The 23,942-nt window shown below is 39.6% G+C and overlaps 1 long non-coding RNA gene across 1 annotated transcript; it reads right to left on the bottom strand.

The window, feature by feature from the left end:
* Window positions 1-826: 826 nt before the first annotated feature.
* LOC127076799 (uncharacterized) lies at window positions 827-2,252 on the bottom strand. The gene is made up of 2 exons (XR_007786883.1): window positions 1,501-2,252; window positions 827-1,332 (listed from the first exon to the last, which is right to left on the bottom strand). It is a non-coding gene; the product is annotated as an uncharacterized LOC127076799 (long non-coding RNA).
* Between the last annotated feature and the right edge of the window lie 21,690 nt (window positions 2,253-23,942).

The raw sequence follows: 23,942 nt of genomic DNA, 5'->3' as shown, positions 1-23,942 counted from the left end.
TTCAGTTTGGGCAATTTAACCTTTTCTTCATGTGTTTCTTCTTCCTTTTCTCTTTTATCTTGGTAGGGAGCAGCTTTTACCCAATCATCCTCGACGCCCTCCGCTCACAGCATTTGTTTTCTTTGAAGGGAGTGAAGGTTGAGAAGGATTGGATTGAATTTAAATTGAGGTTTGTGCTATGAGGCTATAAGAACTGTCTTGTGATTGATTGGTTCAAATATTTTGATTTTTTAAAATATGTTTTGGTTTGAATATTCTAAGCCTGTGTGAGCTGATTTAGACTCTGAATCTCTACTTTGTTTTGAACAATTATGCACTTATGGGAATAGCATTCATTCTGTGAAGTTTGTTTGCATCATGTTATAATGAAGACTCTAAATGATTGTGAAAACTTCATGTAGTATATATCATAATAAATTCTGCACATTCATTGTCAACTATGTTTGGCAGCTTTGGCTACTTAATGTGAAGGGTATTCCCTAGTTTTGGTGCTTACAAATCTAGGGGTGTTCTACGAAAACTCTATTTCTCATTCTCTTGCTCTCTTCCTTAAAATTTTTCGTATCATAAACATTTTCTTCAATATGTAGTTGATTGTAGAAAATATCATAATGCTTGTAGAACCTTTTTTGATGGTTGATTCTTAGAGCATCTGATAGTTTATAATCTCTATTTCATGTTACTGATTTTGAATCTATCTTACTGCATTTAGATAATTCATTTACTCTTTTGCTTTTGTACTCTTTATAGAAACTGGCTCCAATTGTAAGCAAAATAGTACATGCTACAATTATGACAGAGACATGTATTAGTATCAATGCCATGCTTTTTGTGATCAATTTTAGAAAAGTAGAAGAGATCACTTTTTTTTAATAAGCAAAACGGGATTAATAAAGGGAGCAGAAGGGATGCCAACCTTTAGAAAGCCAATAACAAACCAAAAGAGAAACTCAAACAACAGAACAACAAAAACAAATTACAAGAAACATGAAATTGGGTTGACACGCCAATCATCCCACAAGCAAGAATTCCCACAACGATTAGAGGCCAAGAACCACTCCCACAAGATAAACTTGATCATACCCAAAACATCCTTCTTGTTAAAAATATTCCCCTTGAAAACAATGACATTCCTACAAGACCATATAATCTAACAAATAACCAAGCCAAAAAACCATAACATTCCTACAAGACTATATAACCTAACAAATAACAAGCCAAAAAACTATAACATCCTCCTTTTGACAGTAGCCCCTGCATCCTCAATGAAGTCCATAAAACAAGTTGCTAAAGAGCTAGAAAACAGCGGCACCACCGTACCTATCCAACCACCTACTTCAACGTGAATACGATTATAAATAGGACAAAGTAAGAAAATACGACCCAAGTTTTTATCATACCTATCCAACCACCTACTTCAACGTGAATACGATTATAAATAGGACAAAGTAAGAAAATACGATCCAAGTTTTTATCATCCAAAAAACAGAGGGGTCATACCATATTATGAGTTCTAACGATAATGTGGCGATTCACTAATTCCACCCTAAAAGGAATCCTGTTCAGAACCAACCGCCAACCAAAAATGAGCACCTTATTAGAGGCATTGGTCTTCCACAAATAATCCAAAAGCCGCAACTTCTCCACCTCCAAAACAGACCCATCAGACTCTACAACTAGCAGTCTGCAATAGCTGTTACTAACAGAGAATCCACCATTATTTCTCCACCAAACAAAATGATCATCCTGTCGCAGAGCAATTTGAACATCCTGTAGTAACAAATAAAATTGGGACAGCGAAACACGATCCTCTTCTAAAAGCAAAGGCACACCTACCGAACAACCAAATGCCACAGTCACCCACCTTGATTAAGAATAACAAAGGAAACAACTTGCGAAGCGACTCCGAACTCAACCATCGATCAAAAATCAATTAAATTTCCTTTTCCGAGCTTGCAAGAAATTGCCAAAACAAATCAGTTATCCCGATTCTCCTCCTCAGCCTTACCGATTGAAAATAAATCCTTCCACCAAAGTGAAACTTTGGAATGAGCGTCAGACACCATTTTCACTTACTTAACAAAGTTAAATTGAACCTACCACAATGCTTAACACCAAGACCCCTCCTTCTTTGACCGACAAATGTTGTCCCAAGAGCACCCACATCCATCATCCTCATTTGGATTTTTTAAATGAGATCCATTTACTCCATCCGTCTCATAAAAAAATGTCTCATTTGCAGTTTTTTATGTCTCAAAATATATATCCCTTTAGAATCACAATACAACTGTTATTATTTTTTTCCACTACTATATTCCTATTTATTAACTTTCAATCTTTTCAACAATTCCACTAACTATAATAAATAAGAGTATTTTAGTAAAAAATATTAATTTTATCATTAAAATCAACACATCTAATTATTTTCTTAAGAATCACATAGAGTTCAAATAAGATATTTATTATGAGATGGAGAGAATACTTTTTTATATTATATTATACCTTTGTGTTAGGATCCGTTGACATCAGGTGTAAGTCTTTTTTCAAATCTCAACCGTTAATAGGATTGAATCAAACAGTTATATTAAATGAAATAAAAAATTAAATAAAAATACATGACCATAAAGAGTATCAACATAAAGAGTATCAACATGTATATTTTCAACAAACCCCAACAATCTCCATATTGATTAAAAATAATACATAAATTTTCATTGTTTTCATTGACAATCATAGTTTTAAAAACTATCATACTCTCTCATGAAGAATATATTTTACTTGAAGATAAACCGCTTCAAGAATTTCACATTGCCATCACTGACAACCATATACTTCATCATGAAGAATAAATTTCACTTGAAACTAAACCATTCTAAGAATTTCACATTGTCTTCACTGACAATCATAAGTTTGAAACAACTAGCAAACTACATCTAAAGAAGAGATACTTCACTTGAAGCTAAACAACTTCAAGAATTTTCACATGTCGAAAGTCAGATTGAAACATTATAGTGCAACTTCCTTGTTGGCAGGAAGCTCTTCAACCACCGACATAATCTTGCACCTTGTGTAAACACATATTTGACTTAAACTTTCCATAAGTAAAGAAAATTCTTCCATCAATTTTCTCTAACCCAAACTGCACAGTGGAATTTGTGACCCCAACTCAACAACTCTTTCACAACACTGCCCTACTTTTCTGATGTGGAAGATCAGACAAAACTGCAATCATAGAGATACTAAGAACACTTATCCCCTGGTCAGACACAACACAAGAACATAACATAGAAACTGCAAAACTGGAGAAAAAACCACAGCCGTTGTCAAATGACAACCAGAGAATAACACTATGTGAAAATTGTTACAACACATAATATACCCTCAACTAACCCATGCCTCCAATGCACCCACATGATCCAAAATAAATATTTAACTACATCTCACAATACTCTAATACAAGAGTATAAGAGAACAAAGAAAGTCAAATACAAACTTAAAGTGCTTTCGACTGGTGCATCTTTGAATGAAGAACTTGAATCCTATATATAACATTGAACTCCCTCTTCCTTCACAGAACTAAGCGACGCGGAACTCCAAAGAACTTGTATCATACATATAGCCTTTGACTCTCTCTTCATTTACAAAACTAAACGATGTGAGACTTCTTTAACATGTATATTTTCAACCAACCCCAATAATCTTCACATTGATTGAAAATAATACATAAGCTTTTATTGTCTTCACCGATAATCATACTCCATCATAAAGAGTATCAACAATATATATTTTCAACCAACCCTAACAGATACGAGTAATTTTCAAAGTATGGGTTATTTTGTGGATTTGGGATAAAATGAGAGTTTTGAAATTTTGGATTATTTTGTGAATTTGAGATAAGAGGTGCATTTCTAAAATGAGTTATTTGTTGATTTAGAATACTAGGAGGACTTCCAATATTTTGCATAAAATTGGACCAAGTGTTTGGGTTCATTGTCAAATAAAAATTAAAATGAGATAAAATAAATTGGTCAAATTTAGATTAGATGCGAGTGAAATATTGGATGAAACAGGTTACCTATTTATACTAGTATATAAATATTACCATTTCAAAATTATAATCGTTGCATGTTTTAATTTTATTACTGTTGAACTTGTTGCTACCGGGGTTCAGCAACGAAACCGAGGACTGAAAACTAAATAAAAAATTAGAAGAGTCACCACCGAATTTTATTTATTCCTATAAGAACGGAAAGGGGAAATAATGGATAAAACCCTCGGGAAAAAAGATGCGCACGGGAAGCGCAAATTACGGATAAAGAATCGGTCTCACAACCGAGATTAGGTTCGAAAGTCGGTTACGCAAGGGGAACGTATTAGCACCCCTCACATCCATGATACTCCATGAGAATCATTTAAGCTGTCTGCATATGTGGATATTTATCTCGTTTATTGTTTATCTTTATTTATTTTCAAAGTTTGAAAGAATGAGATTTTGGGTTTTTATTATTGTGCTCGCCAAGGATTGTGGCCCTTGTGCTTATGTATCATCCATCGGGTGATGAAGAATCAGAGCTCCGTAGTTTGAAGTAGAAAATATTTATGGGTTGGTTGATTTTACCTTTGAGAAAAGGGTTTTCAGAGTGATGTCCTAAGGCACACAAATGAGTTTGATGGGTTGTGTTGATTTTACCTTGAAGAAGGGTTTATGAAAAGATTGTTTGTGATTAGATTGCACTAAAGTCTAAGGACGGAGGTGAATATTCTAGACAAACAAGTCAAATGTATAATGTCCAAAATAATTAGAGTAAGGGTAAGAAAGCTCAATTCTTACTCATTCTCCACCACTTAAGGCTCATGGTGCACAATACTAATCGTAGTTTTATTATTTTTTGAGTTTGATTATGAAAATGCCACTTGATGTTGGATCAAGGGTTTGTTGATTAACCAAGCAGGAAAATAAATAGTCTCATTGTAAGGTAGCCCAAGAGAAAGCCTTGTGTGTGCAAAAGTGACATAAGCTAACAAAGGATAATGATGTTACAATCATGTATCCCTAGGGTAGTGCCATGATGACATTCATAAAATAGGTATGTAAGTTACAGATAAAATCCAAAGTTAAGGGCAAAGTATCACAAGATAAGGGAAACGTCCTCCAAGCAAATGTCCTAAGTGAAATCCTCAAAGTCCAATAGTTGATTACAAGTGGAATGTATCTTTTTGGTCTTATCATTTTATCATGTTTTTGTTGTTTTTAATTGTATGATGACAATAAAGTAAAGAACAATAATAGATATGCATGATGAGTATATACAATAATGATTATGATGATGAGTACTATAATATAAATTGCAATGTAATGACATAAAAGTAAATCACAAGGTAATAATGATAAGGTCACAATAACAATGGTTAATGAGTATGTATGACATAAAATAAACCACAAGACAATGGTAACAAGATCACAATAATGGTTAGTGATAAACAAAGTTAATAAAGTATAGTTAGTGGTTAGTAATATGTTCAAGGTAAACACTTAAGGATTATCTTTCCATAGGTCAAAAGATTCAAAATATGGTGCATCAGGGGATAACTTATCACACTAGATTTATAACACTGAAAGTTATACAACCCCAAGTCCATCTATCAATAATTTGACAAACGGAAAATTGTATCACTCAATGGTTAAAGATTAACAAGTTGATTAATGGTTAAGTTAGGCAAGTTATATAATAATTAATGTACAAAGTAAACAAGGAAGCATAATGGTTAGAGGGTTAGTAAATAATGGAAGCAAAGTCAATCAAGAATGGGGTCACAATAAGTCAAATGGAAACACAAGTTAGTATACACATGCAAATGCTTCATCTATGTGTCAAATGACTTAAGTTTGGTTGATATAGAGATAACATATAAATGCCTCAAAGTATCATAAATGGTCCATTGATAATTCATTGATAGATTTGAAACATTGAAGGTTTTATCAACCCTAATCAGTCCATAATCACGACCTAATAGATCTCATTAGCCATCAATATTCAAGGCATGAAAAGTCAACCAAAAAATGTCCAAATAAAATGAAACAAAGTGTAATAAAATAAAAGAGGGAAAAATAATGAGGGTTTGTTTTTAAAATATTTTAATCAGAATTAAAATAAAGGGGGGGGGGGGGGGGGGGAATTAAAATTAAAATGGAAATAAATAGGTTGAAAAATCGGAAAAAGGTGAAATAAAAAAGAAACATTAAAAATAAATTTGGGGGAAGAAGACTTCTGATCCAAGCGCTCCTGGTGTCAAAGATGCGCTCCAATAAAATACAATAAGAAAACAATAATTAAAATGAAACACACACATGATTCAACCAATCAACATGAGACAACAAATTTTTTCAAATGTTCAAACGCGGGAAGAAGACTTCTTCTTCAACCACCCAAATCCAAACTTCAGAACTCATATTTTTAGGGGGATTTAAACATGGAATCATCCTCCCCACACTTCATCATTCTCATCTCTACATTCATGAGCCATTGATTGGCTCTAAGTGTGGAGTATTTCCCAAAAGTTTAGAAAAATAGTTTGACCTAAAATAAAAATTAAATGGTTGATGATGGATAATCGAGACTCAAACCATGGGGTTAAGCTTCAGTAAGTGATTTCGAATGAAATGTTAACTTGCTTAAGTGAAGGGGATGAGTGCAGCTACCTGATCAGAACCAATTTCAGAGTGGAACTCCGATGAGTATGAGTGGCTCGGGGGAGGTGTTTGCAAGGTGAGTTAGTGTTTGAGAAAGCTTGAGTGAGGTTGATGGATGGATTCTAGACACTTGGTTTGAGTTGAAATGACTTAGAACTTGAAAATGAGAACTCTGTTTTTGAAGGTGAAACACGGTTTTGCAGCAGGGTGATTTTGGCTCTTGAAGCTTGGTTCTGAGATGGAAAACCTTCTCTTATTTATAGGGAAGGTGTTGGGATTGTTAGGTGAGAGAATGAGGGAGGTTTGATCAGAAAAGTGTGAAGCTCAAAGAGGACAAAATGTGAGGCTTGTGGAGGAAGCATTGATGAGGTCCTAACCTGGTTTGCCTTCCCACTTGGTTTGTATACACTCTAGCATGGAAATGGAGGAACAAGGGAGGTTCAAACATAACTGTAATCCCAATTGCTTTTTTCCATTTTAGGAAAAAACAGAAATTTGCACATGGCTCGGGTTCTTCATTTTGTGACCTCTTTGCCCCCAAGTTGACTTCCAAACATGTCACATAATGTTATATAATGTGTTAGAGGTTAAAAGGGATCAGATCAATGTGGTTAAATGACTTGGTGCATCGAAATGCCAATTCTGACCGGTTTGGTCTGGTTTATGCATCATGATAAAATCGCAACTTTGAACAGAAAATCAAGTGCCTGGCGCTCTGGAGACATTAGCATCAATGTACCAAGTCAGGTTCCGCAATAAAGCTCCGCTTATCCAAATAGAGCAAAGACAACCTTCCTACTATCAACTGATTGAAGAAAAAACTAATGGTAAACCTTGGTTTCATGACATTAAGCGCTATCTGCAAAGTCAAGAGCATCTAAAAGATGCTACATTGTTGGATAAGAAAACTTTGAAGAGGTTATCATCCAAATTCTTTTTTATCAATGATGTGATTTACAATAGAAACCATGACATGGTTATGCTAAGATGCATGGATAGACACGAAGCAAACATGTTGATCAAGGAGATTCATAAAGAATCCTTTAGAACCCATGCTAATGGGCATGCCATGGCCAAGAAGATCTTAAGAGCTGATTATTACTGGTTGACCATGGAATCTGATTGTTTAAGCTATGATAGAAAATGTCATAAATGTCAAACTTATGCTAACAAAGTGCATGTGCCGCCAACGCTGCTGAATGTTTTGACATCTCCTTGACCTTTATCAGTGTGGGGCATTTACATGATTGGCGCCATATATCCTAAAGCTTCTAATGGTCATCGGTTCATCTTGGTTGCCATTGATTATTTCATTAAATGGGTAAAAGTTGCTTCCTACACTAACGTGATAAGACAAGTGGTTGCCCGCTTTATCAAGAAGGAGATTATCTGTCGATATGGAGTTCCAAGCAAGACCATCATTGATAATGGTTCAAATCTAAATAACAAGACAATGACATAATTATGTGAGAGTTTCAAGATTGACCATCATAATTCTTCTCCACATCGTTCGAAGATGAATGGCGTCGTTGAAGCCGTAAAAAAACATTAAAAAGATCTTGCAGAAGATGGTGAAGACCTACCAGGATTGGCATGAAATGCTACCTGTCATACCCCAATTTTGTCTGGGCATTTTAAAACTTTCATAAGTTTGATTTTATTTTCAGTCTGCATCATCTGTATAGCATGACATGCATTTCATCATGAATAATACTTAAAATATCAGTCGGAATAAATTCTTGAATATACAGACAAATTGGTTAAATCATTCCTCAAGTACGTGCAAAATCCGCGGGTAAAAAGTTTTGAAATCGAGCTTGCAGACGTCAATATTATTAATCCACGAATCACGTAGTTTAACCTGGTGTGCTCGTCATATCTTTCGACGACTTTTTCAGCTGCATTTTGACCCGTCTGAACCTTTTAACCGGTCAAAAATTATTTTGGAATTAAAAGAAACGCTGTATTTTTCCAATAAGTTTATTTCGCACTGATCATTTTAATGCATTCAGTTTAATTTTTTGAGCAAATTTTTGCCCGACTTTTATTCATTTTTAGTCATTTTATTTTTATTCTTTCGCGAAAACATTCAGAAAAATTAAATAGAATTTTCCATGTTCTCAGTTTATTTTTATCACATTTATTTTAAAAGTTATGAGTTTTATCTGATTTAATTAATTTAGTTTATTTTAAATCAATTAAATCGTCTAGAAGGGATACATTTGACATTTTAAAATTGCTTGTGCTTCTTTGAGTTAATTGGGATCGTTGATTCAAATTAATCAATGGCTCAGAGTTGCAATCTTTGTCCACTCAATTTCATCAAATCAAATAATACTAATATAAATAATTAAATAAGTAAAATTTGAAAAAAAAAATCTTTTAAGATCTCCAATACGAGGCTGGCATGTGGCCCTCGTAACAATCCACCAAAAGGAAGGTCACGTGAAAAAAAAACGGAAAATGGAATATCCTTTTGTTTGCCAGCCTTAGCCAGTTGTAAAGGGGGATGAATTTTCTTTTCCATTTTTCGTACCATTAAGGGAGACACATCTTCAACGACTCTTATAAAAAAAGAAAAGAAGAAGAAAGAGAAAAAATATTTTTCTTCTTCTTGGGACGAAAAGACAACGAAAGGGAAAACCTTTTCCTCTTCAAATTTCGCTCCTTCCGTCCAACTGGTCCCCCACCGTTCCTCTTCTTTTCCTTAGCACTTTCCACACCTTACCTTCTTCCTTACAAACCCTTCATTAATCCACTGGTGACCTTCAACACAACCCCTCTATTCAACCTTTGCAAATAGAACAACAACCTAGAAACTCACCTAAAATCGACGAACCACTTATCAAATCCTCACCACCACTGCATAACTCCACCACTACTTCGCCTCCAAAACACTCACCTTAAACGCTCTCTCCCTCCATCGAGCGTCAACTCATAATGCATGCCACATAACCTTCAGATCCGCCGACACCATCTTCCTCATCTCTACCGCCTACCCTCTCATTAACCATTTTCCTCTTCTGCACAACAACAACGCTCAGTGACCCAAACACAAACCTCTCGACCTCACACAAAACAACAACAACCTTCCTCCACAAAACGGACACGACAACGTCACCAACCTCCACAGTGAATCCAAAGACACCGCCGCGAACTACACAAACCCTTCACCACACATTCACCGCCCACCTCCAACAATTTGGTCTATCACAAAAACTTTGATCTGTCTCTTCCATAGCTTCGAAGACCAACTAACAACACCGGTGCAAGTAAGCTTCGCGACCATCAATTAATCATCCTAAAGTTAAATTGAATGAGGCTACGGTTTCATCAAGAGCAATGTTGTGGCGACGAATCCTGTCAAAGGGCCTCTTCATTGATTTTCAGGAATAAGTCTCCATTTACAACATACACCTTGGACAACAACAATGGCTTGACATTGCGGTAATGGTTCGCATTGTGTTCATTGGATAATATACTACATGTTATAACCATTATTTTCAATTTTGACTTCCATACAGTTGCGTTAATATATGTTTGTTTTGTTAGTATCAGAAGTGTTGTGTTGTTTGCCTTTGAGGTGTTTTCAAGAAAATGTGACTTGATCTCGCTGCTGTGTGTCGCATCCTGCGAAAAATCAACCGGCGAAGCTCGAAAGAAAGACACACAGAGCCGCCACTGCGCGTTATTTATCCCAAGATAGGGAAAGGAAACGCTCAGAGAAACCTGGAAAGAACATGGTCTCGCGACCAGAGAGAAAAGGTTCGGGAGTCGGTTACGCGAGGGGAAGGTATTAGCACCCCTCACGTCCTAGGTACTCCTAGGGATCCACGTCCTAGAATAAAGAGAAGGTTGCTAAACATCACACACACACACGGGGAACGCAGGTGGGGTTAAGAGGAACGGGCTCGATAAGGTATCGCACCTTATGCCTACATATCTTGTCTGGAACAAGAATCAGAGCCACTGTAGTTCGGCTTACGCACGCTAAACAACACAAAACAACACAAACAAGCAAGGGTGGCAAACATGGAGCCCGACAACCACTGGATGGAATTACGTCAGCATCCGAACCAAAATATGTACAAAACGGCAAACGTGGAGCCCGACTGCCAATCACTGGGCTTACGTCGGCATCCGAGCCAAACACACATAATCAGATAACAAGTAAACGCACGCAAAAAAAAGAAAAAGGTTGCCCGGAGTGGTCTCGCACGACCACCTGCCTACATACCTCGTCTGGCACGAGGATCAGGGCGATGTAGTTCCCCTGAAAGGGACTAAATTGCTAACCAGAAACCGAGGGGAAAACACGACACTAGGGAGCTGAGACTCGAGCCTAATGTTGTCATGCAAAGTCACCCTAAGTTCGGTTTTCTATCCTACTTGCATAAGCAAACTAACCTAACCAGGAAAGAAGCTAGCACACAAGCATACAATCATATATCATCAAATGAGAACAGGTATCTCAAACAAGCATGTCAATCAGATATCCACATAACACGCACTATAGCCAAACAAGGGGCTCAATCAATCAGGTTTGACTGCCTAAGCAATCGTCTGTACAGGCTGTGTTTGCTCTTAACCTTGCCATTACGAGGCTAAGGTGAAGCAGATGATAGGATGAAGTGAGGATCAGACCTCACAGCTCTTATCCCTAACCAGGGAGAGCTGACAAATGAGCATGGGTCCAGAATAGGGGAACCCTTCTATACTCGATGACTCAGACACAATGTGCACTGCACAGGATCTTGGGCTTTTGATCTCAATGCTACAACCATGTAATGGGAGCAAGGAGAAGACTCACTGAATAGTGGGGGACAGGTTGCTTGTCCCTACCTTCCACCAATTGCCTTACTTGAAGGACTTTTCCTGCTTGGCTTAAAAAATAAACATACATAAGCATTGCCTCTTAAGGAGGACTTCAGACAATTTGCCCGGCTCGGTAACAGCCGGGTCTCCAGACTACATGAAGTAAGAAGGTTATACCTCAAATGCAAGTTGCTTAAGCAACGCAAAGCAAAAGTTCACAAGGAACTGAGCAACTAAAGTACCTGGAAACAGTCAAACTCAGTCAGTACTCACGCAGACAAACTGTAAACAACAAGTTCAATCAGACAAACTATACAAGCTATGCACAAACAAAGCAAGCCAAGGCTCAAGCCTATGCTTCACAACCTACAAAACACAATTATGTTAGTGTACAAACATCAACAACATCAATTAAAGTTAATTTGAATCATTCTCCATGTGCATTGCCTTTTTGATCCTGAAAAATCAAGCAAACATTAGCAACTAGACCACTAGGCCAAGCCTAGGGTCAAAAAGCAAGAAAAAAAATTAAAACAGCAAGGTATCCACCATCCAACATCAAATTATCATCAAACACAAGCAAACATCATTGGTCTCATGTTTATATCATCCATCAAGTTCAATTCATGCACAAAACAATCCATATTGGTTCATATGAAGCCCAAAGCATACAAACAGAAGTATTGCACTCAAATCCATACCAAAACACATCCAAAAATTCTCAAATTAAATACACCTAAACAGGGGTCAATCAAGGTATACCATGTCAAATTTGAGCTCATTTGGGCAAATGGAACCATGTCAATGAAAATCAACAAAAACAGACACAATTTCATGCTCCAATTCACACCATCAATGCATACATCCACTTCAAAAATTCATATCTCATTGGAAACTAAAAAGAAATGGATGAGACCAAAACAGGGAGGTCACACAATGTGTCTAGTTCATGCATATCAAATTTCATGGCCATACAATACAATATGAGCATTTCTCAATCATTCTACCAACCTAGGTCACATGAGCTTGCAATTTCAACAACCAGAGATGAAAAATCAAGATTAAATTGAAAATGCAGTGAAAAATTCTACAAAAATTCATACAACATCCTAACATGTCAACAAGTCATCGCGCAAAATTTCAGCCAATTCCAACATGCATAGGTCATCCAATTAAATTCAACAAGTTGACATCAAGAGGTGTGACACAAATTGTCACACCTAAGTTCCAGAATTTGCTGCTCTCTAACCAGGTATCAAAAATTCATGAAATTTACATATAAATAATCCTCAATGAGTCAAGAACCACCACAAAAATTTTCAGCCATTTATTTTATGATATGAGCATTTCATGATCAAATTACAAACATGTATCAAAAATGGACATACAATGGAAAACCCTAGGTCAAATAAAATATTCCCCAAGCACAACTTTGACCAATAGGTCAAAAAAAACCTACACTCAACAAGGAAGCTATAGAAAAAATTTCCATATTTTTTGGATTTTTTTACTATTTTTTACGATTTTTTAAAGGTCATATGAATTTTTTAATAATTAAAATGAATTAACTTAAATTAATGAAATTGCAGTGGCATTATGGTAATTTTTGGCGCGGCGGGAAACATGTAATTTGAAAGTTTGAATGGCTTTTTGGATCAAACAGGTTCCATCATCGTCTTCCACAAGAATTTTTCCAGAAACATGAAAAAATCGAAGAACACCAAACGTTAACGAAAATGGACATGGCCATATCCGTTGGACTCGTCTCTTCAAGAGGAACACGAATATCACACTATTACAACCTAAAAGTTCCTAAATCGAACGGATCGACTCACTTAGGGTTCTAGTTCGAAACTTTAAATCTCGATTTCGTAACCTACGATTCACCATTCTATAAACCACAAGCACCATTGGATTCTACATGAAACGCACTACACAAAGCACCTATCAATCGAACAAAACAGGAGATTCGAATTTTCGACATACCGGCAATGGCAGTGTGTAAATCGCGGCTTTAAGCTCCAACTCTTCAAAACAGATGCACAAGAAGTATATAGAAGGTGAATGCTATGCTCCGTTTCAATTACTTCCACTCCTATTGTCCACAATCGCGATTTGCCATTAACGGATGAATTTTGGACAGCTGCGTTTTCCAGCTCCTTAGGCTCCAATCTCCAAAAACAGTTTGAGAAGATGATTAATGGAGTTCGATGCAAAAAGAATTTCGAAAATTGGTTGAAGAATGAAGAAGTTTGATGAATTTGAAGATTTGTGTTCTTGATAAAAGTTGAGAGAATTGGAATGGTTTTGAGATCCAATCTTGGAGTGTGTGAATTCTGTTGTGATTAGCAAGAGATTATGAATATATATGGTAGCCTTAATCATGCTTAAGTGTGTAATCAACCAAATTAGCATTGTAAGTGAAAATGTCATTTTCCAAATGAAGGGTAAAATTGGAATTTCACCATGACAGCTAGTGCCACCTGTTTTGACAGCACATACACCTTCTAAATATCATATGTGAACTGTAGAAACTTGTTTCATGCTCATTGGTTGCTCCATTCTCAAATTCACCATATGTATGCATTTGGTCCATTTTTGCCATTTCCATTTTTCAAGACAAAATCCAAATTAAAAGCCTTATGCATGAAATGAAAATTCAAACACATTCTAAATGCCATTCCTGAGGTGTTGGAAAAAGTCCCATTCAAAAATTCCAATTATTTTGAGATTTGGACGATTTTGCCCCTGGTCCAATTCAGCTGTCCAGTTGAAAAGTGACTTTTTGCCTTGGCCATTTTTGGGAAAATCCAATGATGCACCCTCAAAGTACATGTTAAATGGAGTTTGTGCATATAAAGAACTTGCAATTTGGACAAAGTATGTGGTAGTTATGGCCTCCTGATTACGGTCTTTTCTGAAATTCACTGAGCCATATTTTGCAAACCGTACATTGGATTTTCAAGTTCTTGGACTTTTTGGAAAGGTGAGAACAAGATCTACATCTGTCATGTTGAACAATTTTTCATTTGAAGCTTCCTTGGACTTCTGTTTTTGAGGTCAAAAACTTTCCACTTTTGGAAACTTCTATTACAAGTCAATTGCTATTTTTGGCAGTTTTTGTCCTGACTTGATTTTCTTCATTCTTAAGCTTTGAGATGTCAAATATCACTTGTTCCAACATGAATGAAGTGTGTCTAACTCATTTCCACCTCCAAATCCACCAGATCATGTACAGTTGACCACAGTTGACTTTTCCACTGATAGATGAATTTGGCAATGCATAGATCAATTTGAACCCCAATCTTCAACTGAAATGGCTCAAGGGTGAAACCCTAGCCTCAATAATCACCATATAATCATATTATGAACCCCATCTCCATCTCAAACCCCATCTCCTGATCCAGCCCTGATTGGCCCAATACAACTGATTAGGGTTGACCTGTGGTCAAAACCCTAATCTCAAGGAATCTTCTTCAATCTTCTGATGACATCCAACCATGATGATGATGATGTATCAATTCAATCAATATGAAGACCAATACCCTTGAGGATCATAAAACCCTAATTCACAGTCCAATCCTCAGATGGCCCATGATCAGTCATTAAACCCTAGCTTGCACCTTTGAACTTCCTCATCTCCTGATTAAGACTTGGGAAGATGGCTTGCACTATGTAACCACATGATATGCAATATGAAATGCCTAATGTCCTAAAATGATATGCAAATATGTTAATGCCTAGTCCCAAGAGAGGAGGGCAAATTTTGAGGTGTTACAGCTGCCCCTATTCAATCCACTGTGAACCTGTCGATACGAAATAGCCTCGGCTTTCGGATGATCAGGATGAAGAGTGATTGAATACCAAGAACAGACGAACAATTTGCACTCTGATGGGATAACAATTAACAGCGCCTGTCAGAATCGGCGAAGAAACAAACTCTGAACAACGTCGACCTGGATACCAAAATAAATGGTAACACAGGGATAACCATGGTCTGAACACCACACATCCACTCGGGATTATCATCCTCTCCCTTTTTTTCTCTGCTTTTCTTGGACCCCGAAATTTTCTTATCTCTTTTTCATTTTCTTGAACCCCGAACGTTTCTCTGCTTCTTTTTCTTATTTTCTTGAACCCCGAAATTTTCTCTGTGCAAACGATCCTCGGACCTCTGCATTTGAACCCCAGAAAATGCCTCAGCACTCCTCTTCTTGCCAACATAATGAACCCCGATCTCCAGTTTGAACCCCGATCTCCAGTTTGAACCCCAGTCGCCTGACGATAACTCTCGATCGCCAGAATGAACCCCGTTCTCCAGAAAATGTATCCACATTTCCTTTTCTCCATTTGAACCCCGTCTCCAGAAAATGTATCCACATTTCCTTTTCTCCATTTGAACCCCAGAAAATGCCTCAGCACCTCCTTTTCTCCAATCTCTCGTGATAATTCCGCTGGCAACGACGGAACTAACACCAAACCACTCTGAGGGCGACATGTCAGAGGGTAAACCTTCACAAAGGAAGGTAGCATGTGTATCTCTTCCTCAGAAGACACCTATAACAACCTCCATTGGCATCCGCCAAGGCCTAAGGTGACACATGAACAGAAGATAATCCTAAGGACCTCATCCTGGATATAATCTTCAACTCTATCTCCATTTGAACCCCGCTCTCCAGAAAATGTCTCCACATTTCCTTTTCTCCATTTGGACCCCGGAACATGCCTCAGCATATACTCTTCTCTGATCGAACCCCGATCTCCAGAAAATGTCGCAACATCTCCTTTTCTCCATTTGAACCCCGGAACATGCCTCAGCATTTCTTTTCTCCATTTGAACCCCAGGAAATTTTCTCTTCTTCTACCTGGTCCGAAAACCACTTCGGTCTGAACTCCGAAAAACTGGCCTGAATACCATAAGTGCTTCAACCTGATAGTCGGAAACTTCACTAATCACCACTCTAAGGGCAACACGTCAGAGGGTACACCTTCATCCAGACACTGACTGATGACTGGGAAGAAACTCGACGTTTACTGAACATCGGACGATGATGTTTACTGACACCAAAAAAAGCTCGACCAGACATTAACCAATGACCGGGAGGAAACTCGATGTTTACAGGCACCGAACAATGATGTTGACATGACATCAAACAATGATGCGGACAGACATCAAACAATGATGCGGACAGACATCAAACAATGATGCAGACAGACATCAAACAATGATGCGGACAGACATCAAACAATGATGCAGACAGACATCAAACAATGATGCGGACAGACATCAAACAATGATGCGGACAGACATCAAACAATGATGCGGACAGACATCAATCAATGATGCGGACAGACATCAAACAATGATGCGGACAGACATCAAACAATGATGCGGACAGACATCAAACAATGATGCGGACAGACATCAAACAATGATGCGGACATACATCAAACAATGATGCGGACAGTCATCAAACAATGATGCGGACAGACATCAAACAATGATGCGGACAGACATCAAACAATGATGCGGACAGACATCAAACAATGATGCGGACAGACATCAAACAATGATGCGGACAGACATCAAACAATGATGCAGACAGACATCAAACAAGGATCGACCAAACACTTACTGGTGTCTGGGAAGAAACGGTGGTTCCAAACTCACAATGCTGAACTCCTCGGAGCATCGTCTTCGCTGTCAGACAAAACCAAACCTCAAGCGGTAATCACAGCTTGAATCGCGCTGATCGCGTAACGTCTTCTGACTGTATCCCCATCTCTGTCCGACGGGAACATTTCCTCCAATATCGCACTACTGGGGAACATTGCTAATCTGACGTTGTGATGCCAATCTCCTCAGAGTAACATCTTCACCTTTGGTGAACCCCAAATCTTCAAGCGGTAACCACAGTTTGGGTTGCGTTGAATACATCCCTTTTCCATCTCCGTCCGACGGAAGGAGTCTTCTCCCGTGTCGTACCACTGGGACAATACTTGTGATCCAATCATGAGGCTAAACTCCTCGGAGTAACACCTTCACTGTCTGGCAAGAACCACTTCTCAAACGGTAACCACGGCTTGAGACTAGCTTATGCTTGCAATGATGCATGATTGATTTTTTCTGCGTAATGCCCCATAATTATGGAAATGCTACGCGATTATTTATTTTTCTATGCAATATGCCATGTTATTTTTTCATGATGAATGCATAAAAAACAAAAACATCCCCCTCAAGGGACTCTTCCGGGGAACACGAGACACTCTGCTGAGGAACTCGCCACTGCTCCGATTTCCACCCTGCCGGGGATAGCACTGCTGCTAGGAAATAGACAACCCTTGCTGGGGATACAGATCCTTTGCACCCAACCCTCTCGAGGACATGCTGGGGAATACCTCCTTTGCACCCCACCCTCTCGAGGACATGCTGGGGATACAGATCCTTCACTGCACTCTGTGGGAATACCTCCTTTGCACCCCACCCTCTCGAGGACATGCTGGGGATACAGATCCTTCACTGCACTCTGTGGGAATACCACAGTCTTTGACTTGCTGGGGATATAGACCCCAACTCTGCTTTGGGAACCCTCACAGATACTCCTGCTGGGGAAATGAGCAACCTTCAACCTGCTGGGGGAATACCATCCAGACCCTGCTAGGGGAACGACAACTACTCCGCTGGGGAGAACCCGATCAATCCACATGTAGGATACCCTCGGCTGGGGATGCAGATATTCGTCTGCTACGGAAACTCGTTCAATCCACTGGTAGAATGAACACTGTTGGAGAGATATGTCATTGAAAAAACCCGCTCCACTCGGGGAACTGCTGGAGATATATTTCATTGAAACCCGCTCCACTCGGGGAACTGCTGGAGATATATTTCATTGAAACCCGCTCCACTCGGGGATAACAACCTTCTGGCCTGGCTGCTGAGGAAACACCATTGTAAACCTGCCAGGGATAACCATCTTGACTCGGCTGGACAAGTCACAGATCTTGGATCTGCAGGGGAGCTAGTCCTACAACTCTGCTTGGAGACTTAGCTGGAAAAATGAGAAAAGTTGGTACAGAACACCCGTCGACTCGTCGAACCATGGTATCTACCTCCAATACTCATATCATCTTTCCACTTTTGAGAGTTCCCAGACTCGTCTGGACCTTTTCTGCTCCATCATCTTGTATTCCCAATCGCCCCACGCTCGACGAGAGACGTACTCCTGGGAGTTATACAGAAATTTCAATCTTTCGACTTTGAAGAGTCTTCTTGATTAACATCAAGGATCATCGTACGCCGCAACTTCACTTCGTCGTTCTTTCATTCATTCGTTCCTGAACGAACTCTCCGGGGATTTGTTTCAAAGCTTCCACATCACAACCTGCAAGTGAGTGAAAAACATCTAACAGTTCCTGCAAAACAGATCGTTAGATAAAACCGTGCCCCAGGCGTGTCAAGATTTCAACACTTGGGTCACTCAACCTTCCAAATAAGATTTCAAGCCTTCAATCTTATAAGCATGCATTGGAAGGAAACCTATATGTTTTAAAATGCAAGATTCTTTATCAAAAATTTCTGGATGTTTTTGCAATCAAAGCGGTAATGAAAAACAAAAACAAAATTATCTAACTGAATGTGCATTTTATTAATTGGAAAAGTGTGGCTCAAATGAGCAATACAAAAGGAAGCAATTCCTGAAAAGAGGTAATTGCACACAAAAGGAAAAATCTATCCTAATGGCAATGCGAAACCCGTAATCTCATCGAGTTCCAACTCGGTTACACCCCATATGTCCTCAGACTCTCCGTGCTTTCTGCCTTCTGAACAAGACGATTCTGATTGATCCCTACCGGGTATTCTCCACGATGCTTTAACCAAAGCGCAACGATCATGCTAGACGCAGTTGTTCGTTTCAATCCCTCTTTTGCCTGGACCGCCCTTTCGGGTTTTCAGTCCACCGGGATACCCTTTCTTGCCCAAGTCACCTTTTCAGGTTTTCGACTTGCCGGGTGTACATTTTTCATTTTTATCCCTAATTTTTGCCCGAACCTTTCTTCTGTTTTTGGTTCGCCGGGATGCCCATTTTTGCCTGGACTATTTTATTCTTTTCGTCCAGCGGGTCTTTTTATACGAAGTATTTTTTAACTGCGTCCGCATTCACAGGGGATGGAAAATCCTTGCCATCCATGGTCGTTAACAACAAGGCTCCATCAGAGAAAACCTTCTTGACCATGCTGGGGATTCATGACTGAGTGTCCATTTGCCCCTTCGATCGTTTTGAGGAGGAATGATCCTTTTCAGCACCATATCTCCTACGTGATATACCCGAGGTCGCACCTTTTTATCAAAAGCACGTTTCATCCTTTGCTGGTATAACTGCCCATGGCAGATGGCCGCTAGCCTCTTTTCCTCAATCAGGCTCAACTCTTCGTACCGGGTTCTTACCCATTCAGCTTCTTGCAATTTCACGTCCCTCAGGACTCTCAAAGAGGGAATCTGAACCTCAACAGGTAATACAGCCTCCATCCCATATACCAATGAGAAAGGAATTGCCCCAGTAGACGCACCGAGGCTTGATACCCAGGATACAAGTTTCATACTCAGCCACCCTGCTGGTGCCTTCAAGCGTTATCCTGGCAGCAAAAGCTTATTCACCTTAACCTCCCCATCAGACATCAGAATCCGTTCGGATTTGGGGTCAGGCCCCTCCTCCGGGATCGGTTACACTCAATCTTTCGATTAGAGCACCTCGAGATGTCCTCATCAGGGAACTCAAACTTCATCGGTTGATAATCCTCAACGGGTTGCAGAGACTATGTAATCAGACAATACCCCTTTGATGGCTTTCTGAGAGTATATTGATCAGTCAATATTCTTTTGCACTCTCACAACCCATCCGGTCAATGCTGGCTCTTTCAAACATCTACCTGATCAGATCCATCTCGAAATCCACAAAGTGGTATGAACCAGCATATACTGTCTCAGTCGGCGAGCAGCCTATGCCAAAGTACATCAAGTTTTTTCGAACAGTGAATGTACTGTTTCACAGTCGATAAACTTTTTGCTAAGGTAAATTGCATGCTCTTTTCGACAAGACTCGTCATGCCGACCCAATACACCTCGTAAACCCCTCGAAGGCTGTCAAGTACAGATTAACAGTCTCTCCTCATAGGAGGTATCAGAATCAGAGGTTCCTGCAACTTATTCTTTTATTCTTTCAATGCCCCTTGGCAATCATTATTTCACCTGACCGTTTGATTTTTTTTCCAACAACTTGAATATCGGTTCACACGTGGCTGTTAGATGAGATGTGAACCATGACAGGTAGTTCAATCTTTCTAAGAAACCATGAACCTCTCTTTTTCTTTCTCGGTTCAGGCGTTTCGTTGTTGTTCTTTTTTTTTCTTGTTTTTTTTTTTTTTTTTTTTTTTTTTTTTTTTTAAGCAGGATGAACCTCGATTCCTCTTTTCCACTTATGATGAACCCCAACATCTTACCGGATCGCACTCTGATAGTGCACTTGCTTGAATTCAACCTCAGTTTGAATTGTCTTAACTGGTTAACCGACTTGCCCCGGTCTGCCAGATGCCCCTCTCTGACTGGGACTTTGCTATCATGTCATAGCATCTGATTCCATGATGAATCATATCATGAAACAAAGTCACCCTGATACGCGGCATCGGCGCCCTGCTTCTCAAGAGGACAGTCTTCTCTCCGTGGTAGCTTGTGAGCAACGATATCGGTGTTCGACCCTGGCGTATCCTGACACGACCAAGCGAAAATATCCACATGCTCTTTTAACAGGGCTACCATTCTGCTTTCAACTTGCCTTTGAAACGGCCCGGATTTTCATCTCCTTCCTGACCTCGGCGGTGCGTGGAATAACAATCTCAACCCGCTCCTCGGGCGGCTGAATCACCTTCTCCTCTTGTTTTAGCAATCTGGTTAATTCCAGCAGATCACAGTCTTCTTCGTCTTCTTCTTCAGCAAGATAGATCGGTTTGTCGAAGTCATATGAGGGGTAACCAAATTGTTATCAACGAGATCCGGAAACTTATTTTTGAACTTTGGGACGAGACAAATCAAAAAGAAAAATGAAAAATAAACATTGCCATTTTTATTTGTTTTTAAACTGCAAAAATAATTGAAAAACAGGGAACACCGTTTTTTGACTGAAAAACATCCGTTTATTAATGATGCAGAAAATGCAAATTTAAACATGAGGTGGCCCTTACAATGAACCATTACGTGTCGGGCAACACGTATGGCTTTCATGCAGATAAACTGAAAACAAGAAATATTACTCTTCCGGACGAGTGTCAGTGATGATCTTGTTTAGGCCTTCCAGCTTCCTGGTACACACGATTTTATCCATTGATCAATCTCCCAGTCACTGTCAGCTTCTTTACCCACTGTATAGGCGTGATCTGAATCTAGCATTCCGGCACTGACAAAGGTGAACGACGGACGACGTCCTCTGTTCTGCTCAGACGAGTCTTGACCTGGATGATAACCAATCCCAAACATATCCGCCTTTACCACAATGCCTATGATTTTTCCCCAGCCTGGGATCCCTCCATTTCTCAACATTTCCAGTGCCTGTTTGTAAGAAGAAATGAACGGCTTTTTCTCTTTCTCAACACCAATGGCATTTTCCACCTTGACGGTTTCAGCTGCCAGACTGAGTGCTTTACACCTTACATCATCCATTTCTACTTTCACCTTTCCCTGGATCGCTTCCCCAATTACTACACACTCTTTTGTAGCGATAGCGGCACAACAATCATCAACATGAGGAAAAGCTCCACTTTTTGTTGGACGTTTTGGGACCACAGACATTGGCACTTTTAACTGATCCTTCTCAGTCACCTCTATCCCTTTCTTGTCCTTCGACACCATTTTCACTTTTACCAGACCATGTTTTGACGCGGGGTTAGCACTATCATCTGCCATTGGTGCAAAGCTGATTGCCTTAGAATCCACTAAGTCCTGGACCACATGCTTAAAAGCTTTGCAATCCTCAACATGATGTCCGGGTGCCCTAGCATGGAACTCACACCTGACATTCTCATCATAACTGGCAACCCTCTGATCAGGTTTTAACAGAGTCAACATCCTCGGCTGCACCAATCCAAGATCCTCCAACCTCTTGAACAGAGAGGCGTAAGTCATGGGCGGCTTATTGAAATGACGATCTGTCGTCCTCCTTCTCACTTGGCCCACAACTCTCTGTATCCTCTGTTGAGGTGGTGATTGCCGCTGTTGTGCAGATGAATCACCAACAGGAATGGTTACAGCAGCATAAGGGTGGTAACGATCCTTACCGCATTCTCTTTTAGTCTGCGCACCACCTGATTCAACCTTCTTCTTGGGCTGACCACTGTCAAGGGATTTCTTCACTACAGAGTCAGAGGGATTTGTTACTTCGGATGACGGAGCCTTTCCCTGAACTTTTTCCTTAATCATCCAGCCCTCAATCCTTTCTAATCTCTCGGCCATGGCTTTCTGCCCCAAGGCAAGCCCTTGCACAACCCTGAACAAATCCCTCACCATCTCTTTCAGTTCGAGGATGTCGGCGTTGGGAGGATCCATCAGCTCGGATTTGTTGCCCCTAGCAGGATATCTGAGCAAACAAGCTATGCGCACCGGTCGACACCTACAAAATAGCAAATGGGTTAGTATGCATGAATGCAACGTCTATCCATATGAGGAAGCTTCTGTCCTTTGATTCTGGTTTCATCGAGACAGATAATATTTCACCAATAACATTTTGACATCCAGATGTCTCTCAACCAGATTCTCAATCCATAATACTCCCCATATGGCCAGACGTAGGTTTGGTGCAGATGAATGCAAAATGGGAATGATGCTGATGAATGAATGCACTGGGCCATCCTCCAAGTCATCTGATCATCTGTTGCACTGAGTTACGGCCTCTGAACCGATCATAACCATCTGAGGAATGTACAATCATCAATCAGACCCACGGGTTCCGAAATAAACGGAAGACAGATACATCATCATCATCATCATCAGTCTCTGAGCAGACATTCACAACCATCTGAATCGGCCCGGGGAATCCTGAAATAAACGGATCCCCACTGATAAATATCTCGGCCCGGGGAATCCTGAAATAAACGGATCCCCACTGATAAATCACGGACAGCACTCCGGCGTCTTGGCAATAACTGACCATAAATCCGACTCATAATTATGTCTCTGAATCACTGATCACAAAGTCACCATCTGAGTCCATCTGATTATGCATCTGAAAGAGTCACCCTCCCCTCACAGGTAAATTCTAAACAAGTCATCCTAAGGCGGATAATAGTCTCGACAATCGGGCGGAGATACTCAATGGGTTTGCCCTTTCGGGTGTGCCATTGTAGCTCTCTTAAAACCGTCTAAACCAAAGATCCGGGAAATGATCGGTCA

Source organism: Lathyrus oleraceus, chromosome 4 (assembly GCF_024323335.1).
Source record: "Lathyrus oleraceus cultivar Zhongwan6 chromosome 4, CAAS_Psat_ZW6_1.0, whole genome shotgun sequence".
In the NCBI taxonomy this organism is placed as follows: domain Eukaryota; kingdom Viridiplantae; phylum Streptophyta; class Magnoliopsida; order Fabales; family Fabaceae; genus Lathyrus; species Lathyrus oleraceus.
The sequence above is the reverse complement of the archived record's forward strand: the minus strand, read 5'-3'. Positions and strand labels throughout refer to the sequence as shown.